The sequence below is a fragment of the Mustela erminea genome, chromosome 5, assembly GCF_009829155.1.
Source record: "Mustela erminea isolate mMusErm1 chromosome 5, mMusErm1.Pri, whole genome shotgun sequence".
Lineage (NCBI taxonomy): Eukaryota > Metazoa > Chordata > Mammalia > Carnivora > Mustelidae > Mustela > Mustela erminea.
Window position 1 is genome coordinate 81375609 of NC_045618.1, and position 23679 is coordinate 81399287.

The window sequence follows — 23679 nt, forward strand, 5'->3', positions numbered from 1 at the left end:
GAGCTAGATTAGCAAAGTCTAGCCACTCAGCTTTAACTTACAATTCCAACTTTATTCCATAACTTAAAACATTGGCGTTGCAGTATATTGCTCTTTAACTCAACAAAAACATCACATTAAATGATTTCTTAAGCTACTACTCCAAATCTTCAGAGATTTTATGTGACCTTGTTTCCTCTATAGGCAAGTGAAGATAAAAATTATGTGCCTTATTGTATAATTGAATTTGGAAGGAGAAAAGGTAACAGAAGAGAGGGAAAAAGATCTCAGTATACTTTAAGCATGCTTTTCATTCTAAATGTTTGAAATGAAACCCGTGATGTAGGATAGAATTCCTATGAAAGTACTGTTCTCATTATGTCTTCAGTTTGTATGCAAGGCTCAGCTGTGTTACTTTTATTGCCGTTTTCAGCAAGAATTCAGGAGCGAATGAAAGGATGGAAACTCAAACAGAATGACTAAACTGTAATACAAAGATAATGAACTCCAATGTAACAGGACAGCAAATTAGAAGGCTGGGAAGTTGTTAGCCATAAAAAAGAAAAAGAAAAAGAGCTTTATTTCCACACTTTTGAGGCATTCTTTGGAAACCAGAAAAATCTAGCAATACAGTTAACCCAGTTACTGTCAGTGCAATTCTACTTTCAAAAGAAAGCTAGACTAACATTTTTAAACAGCAATTATGTTTTATGAAAAGGGAAGAAGAGGGAGTGAGAAGAACATCAAAACCCCTAAAAGCATGACCATGAGAAACCAATCAGAAAACAGTTTAAGATCTCCATTCACCTCAGCTTTTTGAAAGAAGTGTTTCCTGTCCTTAGCACCCTCCCTTTATCAGCCTGACAAGGACCTGGGGGCTATCAGAAGTTGCCACCAAAGGGATTCATATGCTAAACTGAAACGCCGGCTTTCTAAACCAAAGGAAAAATGAAGTAAAACAGGGACCACCCACCCGGTCAGGAAACAATGTACTCTGAGTTAAATTCCTTTTATGCCTGTTTCTTCTTCAGTGACTCACCAGAAGTCTTAGAGAAGATGGGTCACCTTGAGCTTATCCTAAAAGAGTTTGCCTACAATCAGTTTTAATCTTCCTAGACACTAAATTAAGACTAAGACTACTCTACGTGGTGGACCTCATGACGCACTGGTGAATGAGCACAAGTGGAGTATTACAAAACAGTAACAAATTGACCAGACTCTGGAATGGCCTTTCATAGTTGCAAAATCCAAACCAGAAGTTACTCTGAATATTCCAAGTGATTTTTTTTTCTTTTTTTTTTTTGAGATCCCAAGGAATTTTTCTGAAGGGGAAAAAAAAAAAAAAAGCCTCAAAATCCATAAGATGATCTTAACACATACTCCAGTTAAGAGTTTTAAATCTGATCAAATACAGTTAATAAAGTTACTTTTTATATATATTTTCTTATCAGAAACACGTTTTGAGAATATTACTTATGAAACCTCTTTCTTTTTGTTCTAACCCTGCAAGCTAAACATGTTCCATTTATTTTTAAATGAAGTGAAAATTAGCCAGGTGTGTTAGATAAGCTTTCTATACACAGGTCTAAATATTGACAAAGGGAGATGTGTCACTGGAAAAATCATCAGTCTGGCAATTATCACGTTAGCATGTTAAGTGGAAAAAGATGTGAAACTTCTAAATGTGTCAATACAGATTATTTCATTTCCACCAGCTATCAGCTATACTGTGAACATCAGTTCTTTAATGTACACTAAGCAAACAGTTCAGCTAAAAAAATTTCTCTGTGCCTGAAAAAAAAGGAAAAGAAAAAGAAAAAAGAATCACAAGGTCTGGTGCTAAACCACGTATGTTTTTAACTACTCATTCAAATGACCTAAAAAAGAAGGGAGTGCAAATGATGGCAAAAGGACTTTCCTGTATTATTTATTTTTGTAAGAACTCTGTCTGCACTCCTCTTTCATTGAGTTATATGGGTGATCCCCACCACTCTCCTTGGTCCCAAACCCACAACCTTTCAATAAAAATAACAGTGGCATTTGCAACGGGGCATCATATTACTACTCTTACGGGACTAGGAAACTAAAATATCTCAGTTGCACATTTTAGACTCCTATGAACTGAACTTGAAGATGAGTGAAGTGCTATTAATTTTTGGTCTGTGAAACTGAATAAAGGGAAACTCATATATAAAGGAATGGGGTGGGGTGGCGGGGGACGCCTGTGTGGCTCTGTCAGTTAAGCATCTGCCTCTTGATTTCAGCTCGGTCATGATCTCAAGGTCTTGATCTCAGGGTCATGAGATTGCACCCCACTTTGGACTCCACACTCATCCAGGAGTCTGTTCCAGATTCTCTCCCTCTTCTGCCCCTCCCACACACTTGCATTCTCACTCTCTCTCAAAATAAATAAATCTTTTTAAAAATATTTAAATAAATAAAAATAAAGGGGAATCTGGAGGTCAGCAAGGGGAAGCTCACAACCTTACCACTCAAATTGCAGACCCCAACAAGAAGAGACAATCTTACATTTCCAACAGGAAGTAGCCTACTTCACTACTTTATCAGGAGAAAGGTAGACTTTTCTCCTTGTCCAGCAATAAACTCAGCCAGTAAGAAAATACCACAACTCTGCCAATGGGAAACCATTACCGTCTTGAACTCTTGTTTTCCTCCAATGGACTTTCATTCAAAGCAGCCCCTCCCAACCTCTGCCCTTTCTCTAGAAAGTAGACTTCCTTTCCTTTAATCTCCAGACTTGCCATAGCTTGCATATCCTGAGTTGTAATTCCTCCGCTACTCACAAATAAACCCATTTTGCTGGTAAAAATAGCTGGCTGTTTTTCTTTAAAGTTGACAGGTATTATTAAGAAAAAATCAGATATATGTAAGAGTAAATTCTGGCAGTATGAAAATGCCATATTTTTTATTACCAGGTGATTAGGTAACCAGATAGAACAATGATGTCCCTGCTAGAACATCCTTTAAAATATACATCCTTCAGTGATACATTCTGGTCCCTTTTCTTCCCTTCCCCTTTCCATTTTTCACCCATCATTCTTCTTTCTGTGCACCAATGGAATTTGTGTTTACTAAACCACCGCTCCATTTCTTCCTTATCGTTCACTGGATCTAACCTTGCTGCTAATCACAGCTCTTCTCTGGCTTCACCAAACTCCCAAATATTAGCTTTTCAAATTCCCAAAAAGTATGGAGTTAGTTCTCTTATCTAGGAGTGGCATTTTAAAGTCCTAGTGAGTTTGGATTGCTTTTTTTTTTCTTCTGAAGTCCCATTAGTTTCAACTTCATATTTGGTTACAATTGTGACCATTTACTCACTCCCTAACTTTTAAAATTTTGTCTCTACCCTCTCACTTCACTGAAATTTCTCCCTTAAAGGTCACCAACTACCTCATTACAGAATCTAATGACACTGGAAGACACTCATCGTTTTCTGCAGAACTAGATCCTGTTGACTCGTTGTTGACACTTTCTTGTTCCTTTCCACACTATAACACTGCATTCTCCTGCCCCCCCTCCCTGTTTCTTATTTCTCCCACTTCTAGAAGGTAAGAATCTCCACAATTCCATTCTTGGCTTGAGACATTGAGTCCCCCTGTAGCCTCAACCAATGTCACAGCCTCAAGTTCACTTCTAGTGTGATAACCCCAAAACTCCCCTTTCTGACTCCAACCTCTCATAGACAAGAAGGCATATTTCCAAATGTTTACTGAGAATTTTCAACTTAGTGTCTTTCTAGCATCTCAAATTTAGTTATGTCCAAAATAAACTCATCATCAACCCACCTCTCCAAATAACCTTCTACAACAACTTCCATTAATAGAACCACCAAACATCAAGGTCTGAATTCCGTCATCTTGGACTACCAACTTCATTCTCCATATCTTATTAATTACCAGGGCATGCAGATTCTTCCATTTTGATGTCTTTTCATCCTATCACCACCATTCAAGTTCAAGTGTTTATTTCTTTTGCCTGGACCAGTTAGTCCTCAAAGTGAACCAACAGCATCAGAATCACCTGGAAACTTATTACAAATAAAAATTTTCAGCCTCCAGTCCAGATCTATTAATCTGAAACTCTGATAGTCAGGCCAGCAATCTGTTTTTAACAAGACCTCTAGTTCATTCCAATGTGTGGTAAAATTCAAAAACCATCTGACCTTAATTATTATCGATGACATTTAATTGGCCTTCTTATCTCCAATCTTCCTTTTCTGTACCCTCTCACATATTTTTACTCTAAGAATTACCTTTCTAAAGAATAACTCTTAACATGCCCCTTCTTTGATAAAAATATTTGACTCTGTAGTGTCATCAAATAAAAGTCAAAATCCTCATTATGACCTCTGAAGACTTCCAGGGTATTTAAATGAGGTATAATCAAACATAAATAAAGTAAACCATAGTAAATTATATCAAGAATCCATCTTAAGTAGGTTCTAAAGTTAAACATATGTTTCTCTAATCTTTTTTCCACATTAGCCACCGTTAGGATTCTACCACATGCTATTTATCATTTGTTAAAAATAACAACAGAGTAAAACCAGTAAATGTATTGAAGGGACTGAAAACCTACCAAAATGGTATCAAAGTGAAAACTTCTGAGCTATAGCACATGCAAAAGGAAAAATCTTATCTGATTTTTTTTTTTTTAAATCTTTGTATAGCTTTATAAGTGTCAGCTACCACCAGCTGCCTCCCACCCCTAGGAGGTCTCCAGTCAGAGAAAGCTGCCTTGGGCACCAGGATATTCCAAAAACAAAATTTGTGTAAACAAGCATCTTCAGAACCTTCCAGCATATGAAGACTTAGCCTCCCTCCATACCATTAAGTTGGCATATAAACATTTAATCCTAACTATTAGTCGGTAGAAGAAAAGTTTTCTTCCCAACAAAGTATTCATCTCATCCATTGATCTTGGTCATGGGGAAAGATACTTATGAACCCTAAGACTAGCTAATTTTAGAGGCAGTATCTTTTTTTTAAAAAAAGTGACTCTTTTTTTTAAATCCTTGTGAAAAAATTTTAGTGCTCATGAGGGTTTCATATCCATCTTAATATCCAGGAATATGATCAAGGAATAAGTTTTAAAACTGAAGTGGCCGTTAAAAAAATAAATAAATAAAAAGAATGAGACATAAAATCCCTCTAATCCAATCCAATAGAGACCTCAGAAGTTATTTTGATGACATTTTCCTCAGTAACATAAGTCAGAAAATCAGAGGCACTCATTAACTCCTTATTGCAGTCTCATATACACTATCCATCATTGTTCAAAACATGCCAGATCCATCTAAAACACATAATGGTACTCCAGCTACAAAGGAGTGAATAGGGCAACAAATCCTCTCCTCCAGAGCAACTATTAAACTGGAAAACATTGTCAGAAACAACCATTTCAAGGCTCTGGAAATTGACCAAATAAAAGAGAAGTATATATTCAGAAAAAATAAAATACTGAACTTTGTAAGAACCATGGGAAACAGTGGTGTTCTTGCCTAAAGCTCCTTGTATCATCTCCACCATTTCCAACTCTGCCAGTGAGGTAGTTCTACCAGGGTGGGGTTAGTGATAAAAAAAAAAGAATTTCACTGCTTTCTAAAGAATGAAAACCACAGACTAATTTCCTTCATGAATATTGATGCAAAAGTCATCACCAAAATATTAGCAAACCAAATCCAATAACATATAAAAAAGACTACACACCATGACCAAGCGGATTTATCCCAGAAATGCAAGGTCGATTGAATATCCAGAAATCAATTAATGGATATATAATATTAATAAAATAAAACACATGAGTATCTTAATAGGTACCAGAAGAGTATTTGACAACCCAACACCCATTTATGATAAAAACTCTTGTTTGGAGTTAGGAATAGAAAGGAACTTACTCATCTTGACAAAGTGCATCTATGAGAAACTTATGGCTAACATCATACTTAATGGTAAAAGACTGAATGCTTTCCCCCCAAGATTAAGAACTAGGCAAGAGGGGCACCTGGGTGGTTCAGATGGTTAAGCATCTGCTTTCAGCTCAGATTGTGATCCCAGGGTTCTGGGATCCATCCCCACGGCAGGCTCACAGCTTAGTAGGGAGTCTGCTTCTCCTTCTGCCTCTGCCTCTCCCCCCTGCTCATGCTCTCTCTTTCTCAAATGAATAAATAAAATCTGTTAAAAAAAAAAAAAAAACTAGGCAAGATATTCACTCTTACCACTCCAAATCAACATTATACAATAGGTTGTATCCAATACAGTCAGGCAAGAAAAAGTAATTAAAGGAATACAGATAGAAAATAAAGTAAAACTGTCTTTATTCACAGGTAACATGATCCTAAGATATCTGAAAGAAAGAAGGAAAGAAAAAGAGAAAGAAAGAAAGATTCATTAGAACTAATATATAAATTTAACAAAGTCACAGGATATAAGATCAATATACAAAATTTAACTACATTTTTAAAAAATATTTTATGTATTTATTTGACAGACAGAGAGCACAAGCAGGGGTAGTGGCAGGCAGAGTGAGAGGGTGAAGCATGCCCCACCATGGAGCAGGGAGCCTGATGTGGGGCTTGATCCCAATCTTGAGATCATGACCTGAGCTAAAGGCAGACACTTCCATCTGAGCCACCCAGGCACACATTCTGATTGTTTTCTTAGGGAAAAAAAAAAATCCAAAAAGGAAATTAAGAAACAATTTCATTCTCAATAAAATCAATAAAAATGGATACTAAGGATAAATTTAACAAAAGAACTGGAAGGCTTATACTCTGAAAACTATAAAACATTACTGAGAGGTAGTATCAACAATAGTCAAACTATGGAGAGAGCTCAAATGTCCATCAACTAATGAAAGAAGATGTGGTATATATATATACAATGGAATATTACTCAGCCATCAAAAAATGAAATCTTGCTATTTGCAACAAGGTGGATAGAGCTAGAGTACTATGAGTCAAAGAAAGACAAATGCCATATGATTTCACTTATATGTGGAATTAAGAAAGAAAACTAATGAGCATATGGGAAGGGGGAAAAGAAAAAAAAAAGGAGAAAGGAAAACAAACCATAAGAGATGATAAACAAGCTGAAGGTTGATGGAGGGAGTGGTTGGGGGTGGCTGAGATGGGTGAGGGTACTTGTTGTGATGAGCTCTAGGTGTTGTATATAAGTAACGAATCACTGAATTCTACTCCAGAAACCAATATTGTACTGTATATTCACTACTTAAAATTTAAATTAAAAAAAAACTGAGAGAAATTAAAGATCTAAATAAACAGTTATATTCCATGTTCATGGACTGTTAAGGTGGCTATTTTCCCAAAATGGTCCATTTTGTAAGCCCAATCAAAATCCCAGGCATTATTTTGTAGAAATAGCCTGATCCTAAAATTTATATGGAAATGCAAAGGACACAGAATAGCCAAAACATTTTTTTTGAAACAACAAACTTAGAGAATATATGATATCCAATTTTATTTTATTGTTTTTTAAGATTTTATTTATTTATTTGACAGAGATCACAAACAGGCAGAGAAGCAGGCAGAGAGCGAGAGAGGGAAGCAGGCTCCCCGCTGAGCAGAGAGCCCGATGCAGGCCTCAATCCCAAAACCCTGAGATCAAGACCTGAGTCGAAGGCAGAGGCTTAACCCACTGAGCTACCCAGGTGCCCTGCTATCCAATTCTTAAACTTACGATAAAACAACAATAATGAAGACAGTGTCAGTAAGTATAAAGATAGATATATAAATCAATAAAAAAGAATTCAGAGTATGGTAATAAACCCTTATTATTCTAGTCAATTGATACAGTGGGAACATGATGGATTTTTTTAACACATATATATTGCTGGGACAAGTGGCTATGCATCTGCAACAAAATTAATTTAGATTCTTACATAGAACTTACACAAAAATTAACTCAAAATAAATCATGAGAGGGGCACCTGGCTGGCTTAGTCAATGGAGCATGTGACTCTTGATCTTGGGATCATGAATTTGACCCCGATGTTGGGCAAAGATCATACTTAAAAAAAAAAATCATAGATATACTTGTAAGAGCTAAAGTTATAAAACTTCTAGAAGAAAACAAAGGAGAAAACTTGGATTAGGGAAAGATTTCTTGATATATCAAAAGGCTTGATATATAAAAGGAAAAAATGACAGATTAGACTTCATCAAATTTAAAACTGGCTTTCAAAAGTTACCAATAAGAAAAATGAAAAGACTGGGAGAAAGTATATGTAGATCATATGTCTGAAAAAATACGTAAAATATATAAAAATCTTTTACAACTTAATGAGAAGTGAAATAACCCAATTAAAAGTAGTCAAAAGATTTGAATAAATATTTTACCAAAGAAAATACACAACTGGATAATAAGCAAATAAAAACATTTTCATTGTCGTTAGTCATTAGGGAATTAAAAGGTAAAACTACAGTAAAATATGATACCTACAAATTAAAATTACTTTAAGCAAAAAAAGTGACAATAGATGATATTGGTAAGGATACTGAGAAATTGGAACTCTCATACATTGCTGGTAAGAATGTGAAATGGTGGGGTGCCTAGGTGGCTTTGGCCCAGGTCATGATTTCAGGGTCCTGGGATTCAGCCCATTGGGAGGGTGGGAAGGTGTCTGCTCAGTAGGGAATCTGCTTCTCCCTCTTCCTCTGTGCTCATTCTCTTCTCTCAAATAAACAAAATCATTTAAAAAAAATGTTTAAAGTATATGAAATGGTATATAGCCATTTGGAAAACAGTTCAGCAATTTCTTAAAAGGTTAAGCCTAGAGTTACCCTGTGACCTGGCAATGCCACTCCTAGAATATACCCAAACGAAATGAAAGCATATGCCCACACAAAAGCTTCTAAACAAATGTTCACAGCAGCATTATTCATAAAAACCAAACAATAGAAATGATACAAATGTTCTTTAATTGGTAAATGGTGAAATCAAATACGGTAGGTATATTCATACAATGAAATATTACTGAGCAATAAAGAAGGATAAACTTCTCTCTTTTTTTTTTTTCAGCACAACAGTATTCATTGTTTTTGTACCACACCCAGTGCTCTATGCAATCCATGCCCTCTCCAATACCCACCACCTGGTTCCCCCAACCTCCCACCCCCCCGCCCCTTCAAAACCCTCAGATTGTTTTTCAGAGTCCATAGTCTCTCATGGTTTACCTCCCCTTCCAATTTCCCTCAACTCCCTTCTCCTCTCCATCCCCCCTTGTCCTGCATGCTATTTGTTATGCTCCACAAATAAGTGAAACCATATGATAATTGACTCTCTCTGCTTGACTGATTTCACTCAGCATAATCTCTTCCAGTCCCGTCCATGTTGCTACAAAAGTTGGGTATTCATCCTTTCTGATGGAGGCATAATACTCCATAGTGTGTATGGACCACATCTAAGAAGGATAAACTTCTGATACATACAACTTGGATGAACTCCAAAACAGGATGCTAAGTCAAAGAAGCCAAACATAAAAGACTACATATTAAATGGTTTCAAACATATGAAATTTCCAGAAAAAAGCAAATTTACAGAAAGCGGAGAAATGGCTGCCTAAAGCTGGGAAGGAGGTAACTGCAAATGACACTGAGGAAACTTTTAGTGGGTAAGAAAAATGTTCTAGAACTGAGTTACAGTAAAATTTACCCTGAATTCTATAAATCTGCTAAAAATTATTGAATTGTCCACTTATACTGGGTGAATTTTATGGCATAAGTTGTATCTCAATGAAGTTATTTTTAAAAGAATTATTTTTAAAACTAAAACACACATACACACACATGTAATTAGCTACAAAATACCATGAGTTCTGTTCTATTTATTCTGCAACAGTGTAAAAATCACATATTTCATCAAGATTGAAAATAAATATGGAGAAAATTAAGAACATTTGGTTATAAATCAACCAATGATGGCACTTTATTACCAAGTTTCTTTTCTATTTAACAGCTTATATAAGCTAATTTATTCATGCCCATACCTAAACAGCTTTTTATCATTTGGTAGAAATTCTTCTTGCTTTAAAATTTTAGCCATGGTCAATTAAGCTTTCTTTCTTACTAATTGTGATTATTTGGTAAGAATGTCTAAAAGATAGGTTTCTTTCTCTGTGATAATCTCCCTGGAGCAATGTCCCATAGCATCTGTACCTTTGTGTCTTGTTCTTTGTTCTCCTCCTTCTCCCCTACTCTTTCCTTTTTCACCTGATTCAGAATTTCTTTTTTTTTTTTAAAGATTTTATTTATTTATTTGACAGAGAGAAATCACAAGTAGGCAGAGAGGCAGGCAGAGAGAGAGGAAGGGAAGCAGGCTCCCCCGCCGAGCAGGGAGCCCGATGCGGGACTTGATCCCAGAACCCTGAGATCATGACCTGAGCCGAAGGCAGCGGCTTAACCCACTGAGCCACCCAGGCGCCCCAGAATTTCTGAGACATATAGAAAGAATTGATAATGTCCCGAGGTTAATGGAAACAATTTTGCTTTATGCAGTTTTCTTTCCACTGCACCACATTACAAATATGATGACTAGAAACCAAAAGAAGTAAAACTTATAATAAGAGAAACCTAAAAAAATTAATCACTTAAAATGCATTTTGCATTGTGAGATCATTGCAATGACTAGGTGTGGCTACTGTTTACCTAGGCAATCAAAAGTTCCTAGAGGCATCTGGGTGGTTCAGTGGGTTGAAGCCTCTGCCTTCGGCTCGGGTCATGATCCCCCGTCCTGGGATCAAGCCCCGCATCGGGCTCTCTGCTTGACGGGGAGCCTGCTTCCCCCTCTCTCTCCTCCTGCCTCTCTGCCTGCTTGTGATCTCTCAGTCAAATAAACAAATAAAATCTTTAAAAAAAAAAAAAAGTTCCTAGAAGTCTAGCTATGTCTTCTAAATCCATGCTGGTTCAACCTGTACTTTGTCACCAACTCATTGAGGTTTTCTACTCCAATTTAAATTTCAGTAGAGACCTTTTTGAACTCTATAACCAGCTAGAATGGACAGAAGAGTGGCAGTGATTCCAGGAATGCCCTGATTGTTTATACCCATTTCATCAGCCTGGTCTAAAGGGATGAGATAGAAGGAATGCTGAAAATGTAGGGACTTTTGTCTCCACTTCCCAAAAAGAACTACCTGGATATTTCCATTCAACCTTGCCCTTGTCTACACTGTGCATCCTTCCTCCCTCCCCAGAAGATAAGAATTTAACCCATTCAGCTTGAGAATGGAGGCTCTGGGGAGAACAGGAGCCAATTTCCAATATGTAATATTGTAAGGACCTATTTTATATTTTTATATTTTAGCCAGAGGCTTCCATTAAGGTTAAACAATAACCTTGTTGTTTAACCCTTAAACTGTCCCTGTTCCCCTTCCCCCAGAGGATTTACTTAAAAACAAGTCCCAGAAACCAGCCGCAGGTAACAAAGCTCAGATACAAGGGTGGGTCACGCCAGGTGGAGACATCAGATCAGTGTGGGGATGCATACTGTCTCCCTAGCTACCAAGGAGTATGGGCCCCGCCCTTTGGGAGCCTTTTTGGCGCCAATCCCAATCAAGGTGTAATAGGCAGGTTCTAATGTCTACTAGGCTAAATTGTAACTCAGTTGGTCACCTAGCATCACTGTGGAGTTTCCTGTGTGTGTTACAATCTCATTGGCCAGGCCCAACCGCATGGCCTTTGCCCTTAAAAGCTAGTCTGTGAAACAGAGAAGGGTCCCCCTCTCTTGTAAAAGGTGCAGCCCCGAACGTTCGGTTAGATTCTTGATGCTTGGTGCGAAATAAAGCTTTCCTTGACCTTCACTTTATATCAGTCTCGCTCCTTTAAGGACGGACCCATTATTGGGGCATAACAATATCTAAATCATATTATCATCAAGTATGTAACCATAGAGTTTTACTAAACCTAATAATCAAAAGAGAACTTGGAATTCAGTATAGAAAAGTTACATGCTTTCTAATTTAAAGCTAGAAAATAACTAGCATGCTTTTACTAGTAGTCCATGTGGTTGACTTACCATGATGATGTATACAAAAAAATCATAGTAATCCATTTCTCATTTTGGTTATTAATTTGGAATAAGCAAAAGATCCAATCCAGCTATTGAGATATGAAAGAAGTGGGGATGGAAGCTTCTGGAAAAGCATTCTTCACACCTAAAAAAGATCTCAAGAAAGAAATACTTCCACACGAATTTTACTAGTTCTGGATAGGAGGCGTGGAGTTGTTGAAGCCATCTTGTGAATATAAAGGGAATCAATAACAAAGATTCTTTCTCTGACCAAACATTAGTCAGGCTCTTCTGAGCCCCCTGCTGGACCAGGCCCAACATTGGCCTTCTATCACCATACTTCTAGAGAGACCAATTTCAGAAGAATTCTATTAAATTGGTTTATCTGGAATCTCCCGTGCTCCATACTTCATTAATCTGCTTTTACTGCTGTCCAGCACTGCTTTTCTTTGATACCAGTCTCCTCAGGAAGCCAGCAGTGAGGACAGCAGAGCAGGGAGTTGAAAGGGACTTGGGTTCTCAGTGACATCTGTGAACTGCTCATCATATAATAATATGTTTGAGTCGGGGATTTTTGTTTGTTTGAGGTTTGTTGTTGTTGTTATTGTTGTTTGGTTTTGGTTTCATTTGATATAGTTCTGGTAACTTCCTGCTAAAAGTATCTTAACAAATACTTTGTGATGATTGAACCTGGCCATTCCATCCCAGAGTATGATCATTTTTATAGGTTTGATTATATAAAAGAAATAACATTCCAAAAGAAAGTGGCAAAAGGGAAGAGAAATTGTTTCAGGAAAAAAATGACTTTCTATTTAATCATATGATATCCTTTTTCCCCCACATTTTTCCAGAATAAGAACTGTATCAGCAAATGCTCTGAAATTAAGAGAAAACAAAACAGAAATAGTAAAATTGCCTATAGCCATAGGGGTCCCAAGCCCTGGGTTGAGGCATATGTAATTTCATATTACCTGGCTAGCCACACGGAGTGACATGGGAGTTTGGGAAATTGCTACTGATCTGGGCCCAGCAGGGGGCCAAGGAGACTCTCCTTCCAACATCAAATTAGAACAGCACAGACCCTTGAAGAATATATTAAATGCCTTGCTTTTGTAGAACATTTTTAACTTGCTACAGTACTTTCAAATCCATTAGCTAATTGCAATCTTCAAAACAGTGCACTAAGGTAGACATTACCCCCATTTGACAAATGACAAGTACAGAGTGCATGGAGAAAGGGAAAACATTTGCTTAAAATAACTAACTACACTACGAATAGTCCATAGCCTTAGATTGCTTGCTCAGAAAAGCAAATATTCTCTGACCCTGTTATAAACAGGATCTGTTCAGGATTTTCCAAGGACCAAAGGGCCACAGTGTCTCTGAGTACACAGTGATTACACACTTACCCATCTATAGCCTCTGCTAGGGCCACTTTCGGTTTCAGGCTTACCAATTCCTGCTTCTCCATCCTCTATTGCTTTTCATCTAATCATCATGACCAAAAGATGCTGAAACTGTCTGTGGGGAATGTTTAACAGAAAAGCCAGAAAGGTACCTCCAGGGTAAAAGTCCTCCAGCTGCCCGAAGAGATCAGCTGCAATTGGAGAACATGCATCTTTTGCATCAATGAGATGACTAACTCGATTAAATTTTTCTAAACAGTGCTTTTTTCTTTTTAAAGTAAGCTCCAGGCCCATTTGAAACCTGGCCTCATGACCACAAGACCAAGAGTTACATGCTCCTCCAGTGGAGCCAGCCAGGTGTCCCTAAGTTGACAGAGTTTTTAAATAGAGTTCAAAATAGAGCAAACTGCTAAAAATAAGACAACAGGCCCAAAATGGAGTCTCTTATGCTAAGCCCTACATCACCAAACTGAGACTTAACTTAATTACAGTTTGGCTATCCCAGAAATGGAATCTTAAACCAGTCAATCAGGAATCACCTGATTAAAAAAAAAAAAAAATGACTTGATCAACCCTAGTCGCGCCATCTGTCTGATATCCCCCTGCTTTCCCCTGAAAGAAAGTAACCTTACAACAACCAAAGTACTTTTTTGCCTAGTATAACTTTCTTGTTTCTGCTCCCTTCTGCCTATGAAAGTCTTTCATTTTGTACAGCTCCTCAGAACTTCTTTCCATCTGCCAGACTAGTTGCTGCCCTATTCATGAATCATTGCAAAAAGCCAATAAAATCTTTAAAAATGTACTCAGTTGAAAGGTGCCTATGTGGTTCAGTGGGTTAAAGCTTCCACCTTCGGCTCAGGTCATGGTCCCAGGGTCCTGGGATTGAGCCCCGCATTGGGCTCTCTCCTCAGCAGGGAGCCTGCTTCCTCCTCTCTGCCTACCTGTGATTTCTGTCAAATAAATAAAATCTTGAAAAAAAAAATTTACTCAGTTGAATTTTGTTTTTTAACAAAACCCTTTAAAAGGAAAATGCACTGTTTTCATCTACTAGTCTACACACTTATGTGACAGTAAGTCTGGTTTTCACACCAAGCAATTCTCCAGTTCTCTGCCAGTACCAACTAGATGTCTTGGAGTTCAGTTTAGTTCTGACACTATCACTCTGGTGTTAGCATCATTCCCCACAACTTAAAGGCTCAGTCCTACAGGACTACCCACACTTCAGATACTGATCATAAACCCCAGTTTGTCACTGGTACTTCTGACTGGCTGGCCATAAGTTGGGGGTTCTACAACACTCCCCTTGGGTTTGAGAATTTGCTAGAATGGCTCACAGAACTTAGGAAAAGAGTTTATTCACTAGGTTATCAGTTTATTATTATAATATAACTCAAGAAGAGCCAGATGGAAGAGATGCAGAGGGCAAGGTATACAGAAAGGGACACAGACAGAGCTTTCATGCTCTCTCCAGGCACACCACCCTCTCAGCATCTCCATGTGTTCACCAACCCAGAAGCTCTCCAAATCCCATATTTCAGGAACTTTTATGGAGACATTATCATCTAGGCATCATTGTCTACCCCCTTTCCTCTCCCCGGAGCATGGGAGGTAGGGCTGAAAGTTCCAAGCTTCTAATTATGGCTTGGTCTTTCTGGTGACCATCCTTCATCTAAGAGTTATGTAGGAGCCCACCACATATCACCTCATTAGAAAAGATGTTCCTATTATCTAGGAAATTCCAAGAGATTGAAGACTTCTATATTGGAACCAAGGTCAAAGAAGAAATATTGGAACAAAAGAACCTTCTGCACCTTTACTGCTTAGGAAATTACAAAGGTTTTAGGAGCCCTGACCAGAAGCCAGGGATGAAGACCGAAATACATATTTCTTATTATACACAATATCATATCTTAACATCACATATTTACAAAGAAGCCAATTGTAGTCCTACCAAAACAACAAATTAAGGAAGAAGGAAATTGGTCTCTACTATCTAGAAAGTTTTAAAATGAAGACAAAAAGTCTAAATAGTCTCAAAATATTTGTTGTTAAATTTAGTCCTCTTATTTATTTTTTTTAAGATTTTATTTATTTATTTGACAGAGAGAGACACAGTGAGAGAGGGAACACAAGCAGAGGGAGTGGGAGAGGGAGAAGCAGGCTTCCCACAGAGCAAGGAGCCCAATGCAGGGATCTATCCCAGGACTCTGGGATCATGACCTGAGCCAAAGGCAGACGCTTAATGACTGAGTGACCCAGGCACCCAAATTTAATCCTTTTAAAGATGGAATTCAAACTAAGTCCAGGTACTAGAAAAAAAAATGGAAGTGATTGCCACTACTCTGAATCTATTCTTTCTTTGATTAGCATTATAGCACATACCTTTTTTAAATACTTTTTTGTCAAAACTTTACTAGTCCAAAAATAAAATTTATAGTATAGAGTGTATTTTCTCCATTGTTCTGTGATGTAAGCCCCAATTAATCTTTTTATTCCCCAGACTTACTGGAAGCTGGTATTTTTCATATTTAAGAGTACCTTAATAATGTTTGATTATGATGACTCCTATAGGAAAATTTTTTCAAATTCAATTATATGAAGATTTATAACTGGTTTGCCCTTACTTTTTCATTAGGTATTATATAATATGTTAGAGAGAGAGGTTGGTCAGGAAATTACCTTTAGAAATGAGAAACAGTAATAAATTCTTGGCAAATCTTTGAGCAGGAAGCTTTAGAAAAAGACCTAAGAAATTTTTTAAAAACCCAGTAGGGAACAAACTGAGGGTTGCTAGAGGGAAGGTAGCTGGGGGTTGAGGTAAATGGATGATGGGCATTAAGAAAGTTACTTGTAATGAGCACCAGGTGTTATATGCAAGTAATAAATCACTAAATTCTACTCCTGAAGCTAATACTACCCTATGTATTAACTAACTAGAATTTAAATAAAACCTTGAAAAAAAAAAAAAAAAAGAAAGAAAGACTTTTAAAAACTCCATAGTGAGCGCTGGCTGACTGGCTTAGGCAGTAGAACATACAACTCTTGATCTCAGAGTCTTGAGTTTGACCCACATTGTCTATATTGGACATAGAGCTTACTTTAAAAATTACAAATAAATAAATAAATAGAAACTATGTGGTGATCGGAGAGTACTATTTTCAGTTTACTAGAAAGCTGACTAAGCAATTTCTGACAAAACAGTTTTTCCACTCCTCTCAGACTCCTGCCAAAGTGTGAAGAATTTTATAAATACTTTAAAAATTTTAGTCACAGTATGTATTTTATATACACTGTATGTATACACCATAGGTGTAAAAGTTTTCCTACTGTATGTATTATAGTAAAATTTAAAAGTAACATGCATAATCACTGCTATTTAGTAACTTTCTTTATAAAGAAGTTTCTTAACATATTTCGGTAGTAATGTATTTTCCTGTCATGTTAAATGAGGTCAGTCAGGGGCACCTGGCTGGCTCAGTTAGTAGAGCATGCAACTCCTGATCTCAGGGTTTTGTTTATTTGGTTTGTTTGTTTTGGTTGTTTGTTTGTTTTTTTCAGGGTTGTAAGTTTGAGAAGCACATTGCGTAGCGAGATTACTTAGAAAAATAAAATATTTTCCAAAATATTAAACAAGATCATTTATATGAGTCAAAATTTCATAATTCTATATATTTTTCAAAAGGAATATTTAGAGCTTCTAATGAAAACGTAGACATTTGAGCAAACAGAAAGAATGCATATAACATACAGCAAAAGAAAAGAAAGAAAACCCTTTAAAATTATAATCAATATTTTTAAAGAAAATTATATATCCATGAAATAAGAATAGGAAGCCACGAAAAGAGGAAAATCAGAGGATTTCCTAGAAATTAAGCCAAACTTAAAATTTTCCTTCTTTTTTTTTTTTTTTTAAGTACTCTCAAATGCCCAGCATGGGGCTCAAACTCATGACACCAAGATCAAGAGTTGCATGGACTATCAACTGAGCCAGTCAGGCACCGCCCAAATTTTAAAATTTTAGTAGTAGGCTAGGCAAATAAAACTGGTAAATCTCGGGGCACCTGGGTGGCTCAGTGGATTGAAGCCTTTGCCTTCAGCTCAGGTCATGATCTCAGGGTCCTGGGATAGAGCCCCACATCAGGCTCTCTGCTCAGCAGGGAGCCTGCTTCCCTTCCTCTCTCTCTGCCTGCTTCTCTGCCTGCTTGTGATCTCTACAAATAAATAAATAAAATCTTTAAAAAAAAAAAAAACTGGTAAATCTCCCAGAGGATATTCCAGAGGGAACAAAAAACCAAGGGGAGGAAACTCTCAAAGATAGAACACAAGAAACTTTCTCAGAACTGAAACATATGAATCTCTAGGGAAAAAAAAGGTCTACATAATGAATGAAGGAAGACTCTCACCCAGGTTCATCACTACGAAATTTCAAACCACCAAAATTTTTAAAAGGTTGTTCAGTGGTAATATGAATGCGACACAGTAGTGTAGCAATGCCTTCAAAATTCTCCAAGAAAATTACTTTCGACTAAAAATTATATGCCTGATCTATCAGTTAACTGTAAGATTAAATTAAATTCAAACATTCAGGAATTTAAAATATTTCCTCCTATCTGCTATCTCCTAGGAAGCTAGTGGAGAATATTCAGCAACATGGGAGAAAGAAGAAGACCTGGATTTCAGAAAACAGACTCCAACACATGAGGACAATGAAGGGAAATCCAGGTTTACAGCTATGCAACAGCCTAGAAAGCAACTAGTCCAGATGTAAACAAGAGGAAAGATGGCTTCGGGAGATATAACTCAGGGCAGGAGCTTGAACTGTCCTACTGTTTAGAACTGTGTTTTAATATATTGTTCTATAATTAAAAGGTGTATGACAAAAAAAAATAATGATGAATACATAGAAAAATTTAGAGGAAACAATTATTACTCCAGGGAAAACAAAAAGTTGCATGAGAAAAGAATCTACTAGTTTCTGTAATCAACAATGATTTTATAAGATCATGATTTTTGGCAAATTTGATTACTGAAGTAACAGTATTATATAATTATTTGGGGAGTATGAAGGAGAAGACAAGGGATCGAGGGAAGTATAAAAGAGTTAAGACCTCCATTACTGTCATACAAAATCTATACATAATATCAAAGTTTGAAAAGTTGAAATTAGCAGGGGGTGGGAGAGGGTCAGAAACTGATCAGTTTTTTATAAAACTCTGAGTTCACACTGGAGGCTTTGGCAAGTGGGTTAATGCATTAACTTAATAAAAACAAAATCTAGTTTTCTAAAAAGTGTTTAAACTCTGGCAAGAGTCTAGTGTGGTGATACAATGGGAGGCAAGAAACTGAGGTCTAGTCCCAGCTCTGCCAACTCCAAAAAACTGTAGCCAAGTCGCTTTACTTTGGTTTCCTTATTTAACGACAGAGCTTTAAATATTTCTCTCAATTTTACACTTACATACTCAAATCTGCCCATCTTCAGTGAGGCTATTTCTTGTGTCTCCTTTACAATGATTCATTGGCTAATCAGAAAAAAATCCCAAGTGAACAGCTTCTTTTCCAGGATCTTAAATAGCCAGAAATAAACACATTCTTCTCTGACCCGGCGACTTTATATGCTAGAGAACTACAAGAAATAAAGCATTACCAGGTAAAAGGAATGCAGCGCTCTGACAAGATCTTAATTGACTCACTAAGTTATGGAGATTTTAGGCAACAATTTACCCTGTTCTTAAATTTTAAAAGTAGTTGCCATAGCAACTCCTAGACACAGCATATGGTATGTCTGGTACCTCCAAGATAACAGAGCAGATTCTTGATGAATTTTCCTTACAATATGTTGTGAACTTCTTGTACTTTTTAGTGTTTCAGTGGGCAATGCTTTAAGGTGCTAGTATTCATTATTATCTATATATTTTGAAGCCGATCTTAAAGTATTTTTCACTTGCGAAAAACAAACTTTTAATGCTTCCCATATCCCTTAATATCCTTTCTTCATAAAGAATAAAAAGGAACTACAAACTAGTAGAAATATAAGCAAACGAACGGGTAATCATGAAAGAAGAAAAATGTAAATAGAGAATAAATCATATGGAAAATATCTTGCTCACTTATAGGGAAAGGAAGGAAAATTAAAACTAGATACTATTTTTCCATTTATCAGATTGGACAAATAGGACAAGTTTAAAATGGTGCTGCCATTCTGGTGGGTAATTTGGGATTATAAATTCAAAGCCTTTAAAATGTTCTTGACATTTGACCTAGGAATTTCCCTACTGCTGGTCTATCTTAATGGCTTTTTTTTAAATACACAAAGATCTCTGTAGAAGAATTATTTGTAATAGTTAAAAATTAGAAATCATCTTAATATACAATAAGAGGAGATTTAAAATTAAAAATTATATAAGCTTTCTCTTATCAGGCATTTAGATTTGATGCAGTTTTTATAATACACATTTTACTACTGATACATATTACTGATATATTTTTATTGCAAATTATGGCATTATCATATACTATAGTACATAGGAACATATATGTACTTTATATGTGTGTATTAAGTAAAAAACAGTTTCTTAAAGAATATGGACAAAAAGGTGAATGTCTATTTACAGTATATTTATAATACACTGTATGCAGGCAATTGTAGAAAAAGGCACAGAAAGTATGTCCCTGCAAAAATAAAGTGGCTGTGGTGAACACCCTAAATTGATCCCCAGTGAGTCCTGCCCTTGTATAATCATTCTTGAGTGCTTACAGAACTGATGGCTTGCTTCTAAACAACAGAATATGGCAAAGGCAAGGGATGCAATGTCACTCTGGTGATTATGTTACATTATATAAGACTCCATTTTAGCAGACTGAAGAGAGAAATATTATCCTACTGGCTTTTAAAATTCAAGCTGCCATGTGGCAAGGAACTATGGGTAGCCTTTGGGAACTACAAGCAGTTTCTAGGGCCTGAAGGGCGCCTCTAGCCACCAGTCAGTAGGAAGCCAGGGCCCTCAGTCATACAGCTGCAAAGAAGGGCATTCTCCTGACAATCTTGAATGAGCCTGGAAGCAGATTTTCTCTAGATGGACTTCCAGATGAGAACATAACCCAGCCAGCACTTGGATTACAACCTGCTGAGACCCTGAGTAGAGAATCCAGCTATGCTGTGCCAGGACTTCAAACCTACAGAAACCGTGAGGTAATAAATGTGCTGTTGTAAGCTCCTTTTGTGGCAATTTACAATTCAGCATAAAAAACTAATACAGTGGCTGTCTCTAGAAAGTAGCCTTTTTTTTTTTTTTAACAAATTTTCCTTTCTCATTTGTTCTTTGGTACATTTTCTAAAATGTTATAATAAAAATTTCATTGCTTTTAAAACCAAAAGATGTTATTTTCAACAAATCATCTGGAAACAAAAAGTAAGTATGCTTTGCAAATTTTTAACTGATTTTGAATTTGGCAAAAGAACATTTTTTAAAGTATACAATAAAAATATAGCACCAAGATTACCCCAGATTTCTATTTTTTAAATGATCTTAACAGAATATTTTATTTAAATCATGTTAACATAGACTGTTTCTGAAATTTTAAGCTTTCTATATTTAATAATGCCTGCTGGGAGAAAAAAAAAAAAAGAAATCATACTTTTAAATTTTCCTTTCCAATTTTGACCATGATTTAAAATGGAAAAAGTTATGTTGATTGTGGCTAAATGTTCTCATTTTTATAGGCCATTATGCGCTTTAAATTCACTGTTGGCATTTTAATTTCATTTTACAAAATAAATCCCAACTGACAACAGAATAAAGCAAATTCTAAGTCAACTAAGCGAAAAAGTGTCACTGCAAACAGAAAGAACTTTGCAAACTGAAGCAACATTTCATATGGCTCCTGAACCTAAATTTCCAAAGTTTCAACAAGAAAAAAAAGTGTGTGTGTGTGTGTGTGTATTGGGGGGTAAGTATTGACAAATGAGACCATCTCCACAACTTACTATCTACAACATGACATTACCATTCAACTATGTGCATTAACATAAATTTACTATTGTAGAAAGTTCATGCCCAAGAAGATGAAAATTGCAATAACTATAGCTTGTTTCAGGAACTTGCCAAAATTCCATTTATCTGACCACTGGACTGCTCTACTTACTGTCATTAGAATAAATATCCCCTTCTCAAGACAATGGATAGTTTAATTAAGCTCCTCAAATGACTGTTCATTCTTGAAGATCTGCTTTCAAAATAGTACCTTGATATATTTACCAATTTGAAACTATTATATCATGAGTTTTGCCCAGTCCTGGTGAAGCATTAAAAATCTATCTTAAATCAAACTCATAAACTTCATAACTCTGCCACTGTTACTATCTCCTCTGAGATATATTTCTAACAATCTGTTAAGGTAGTGATCTCCCATACTGCAGTAAACACAAACATGGCTTTTCTTTATCAACAGGCTATTTTGATGGTATTTCAACAATCTTCACAGTCCCATCAAGACACAGTAGAAATCTGTTAACCACAGTGGCTTAACCATCCTCAAGGAAAGTGTGTTCCTCAAAGGCCCATCCATAGAGTCTCTTCTCTTCAAAAGATCTCCCTGATATGAGGAAGTGGTGATGCAACATGGGGGCTTAAGTGGGTAGAAGAAGAATCAATGAAACAAGATGGAATTGGGAGGGAGACAAACCATAAGTGACTCTTAATCTCACAAAACAAACTGAGGGTTGCTGGGGGGAGGGGGGTTGGGAGAAGGGGGTGGGATTATGGACATTGGGGAGGGTGTGTGCTTTGGTGAGTGCTGTGAAGTGTGTAAACCTGGTGATTCACAGACCTGTACCCCTGGGGATAAAAATATATGTTTATAAAAAAAATAAAAAATTAAAAAAAAAAAAGTCTCTAAGATGATTGTATTGAAGTAAGTACACCTTGGATTTAAGCTTCAGTTTCTTTCTTTCTTTTTAATTCCCCCAATAGTGAGTTTATTTTGACTCTCTTGGAACATGAAACCCTTTTTAAGGTTAGATTCTTTGATTATTGAATCAGATTTACAAAACCTTTGCCCTTAGTGGAAATCTGACTAATTATTAACCATAATTATTTGTCTATTCTTCCTTTTTTGTTGTGTATCTGTGAGAGAAAAGTAATAGGGAAGAGAAAGGGAATAGGTCCATGATAAGACCATTCCTTGAGCTGCCCTGGGAATGGAGAATTTCTGAAGCTTTCTTCTCAGACTGGTATCCTGTGGACAGACTCTACTGTTGGTCAATTATCAAAACAACATGGGAACTTCCTTCAGTCCTGAGGTGTCCCTGAGATTCTGGTTCTGGGTCAGATTTCCTCTTAACCTTTCCTTCCACCAGGAATTATAAGTGAGTTGAGTTTTCCATTGGTGTAAAGAAAAAACAGCTTTTACCACCTTTCTGTGTAGAGGGGAAAAAAAAAAAAAAAAACAGTTCTTCCCTACTGTGTTTCTTTCCTGTTTGTCTCCATTACTACTTGCACAGAACACTTCTGACCCTTGTGGTCACCAAATGTGTAGAGGTTTTTCCCCACACCAAGCAATTCACTGCAGTACCAGCTAGGTGTTTTACAATGTAACTGAATTCTAACATTATCAACACAGAGATAACATCAGATTTCATAGGTTAAGGGCTCAGTTCCCCTACCCAACACACACAGACACACACACACACATACATACACACTTCAGATACCAGTTGAAAGCTCAGGTTCTCCCTGTGCTTTTGACCAATCATCTATAGATCAGAGCTTCCAAAAACCCCCTCCGTGGGTTCAATTAATATGCTCTCATGGCTCTCAGAACTCAGAGAACCACCTATCTACTAAAGGAGTAGAAGGCAGGCAGTACCCAGATGGGCCACTTGGGCATGAAAATTATTCTGAGCCAAAGGCAATTGAGACCTTTGGGCTCAAGAAGAACTTGCTTCTCCTTTAACTACATGGAAGAATCTAAATTAGGGGTCTTTTTCAGAATAAGAGTTACTAGCAGAGGGCACCTGAGTGGCTCAGTTGGTTAAGAGACCGCCTTCAGCTCAGGTCATGAACCTGGAGTCCCAGGATCGAGTCCCACATCAGGCTCCCTGCTCAGCAGGGAGTCTGCTTCTCTCTCTGACCCTCTCCCCTCTCATTCTCACTTTCTCTCTCATGTAAATAAATAAAATCTTAAAAAAAAAAAAGTTACTTAAAAAAAAAAAAGAGTTACTAGCAGAGATACATTTTATCTGAGTGACCCAT

The 23679-nt window shown here is 36.8% G+C and overlaps 1 long non-coding RNA gene across 1 annotated transcript in view; it reads left to right on the forward strand.

The window, feature by feature from the left end:
• LOC116589995 overlaps window positions 1-18301 on the forward strand; it is a 113586-nt gene extending 95285 nt beyond the window's left edge. Inside the window, exon 4 of the long non-coding RNA XR_004285470.1 lies at window positions 18054-18301. This is a non-coding gene — a long non-coding RNA (uncharacterized LOC116589995). The remainder of the gene's footprint in view (window positions 1-18053) is intronic.
• Window positions 18302-23679: the final 5378 nt, after the last annotated feature.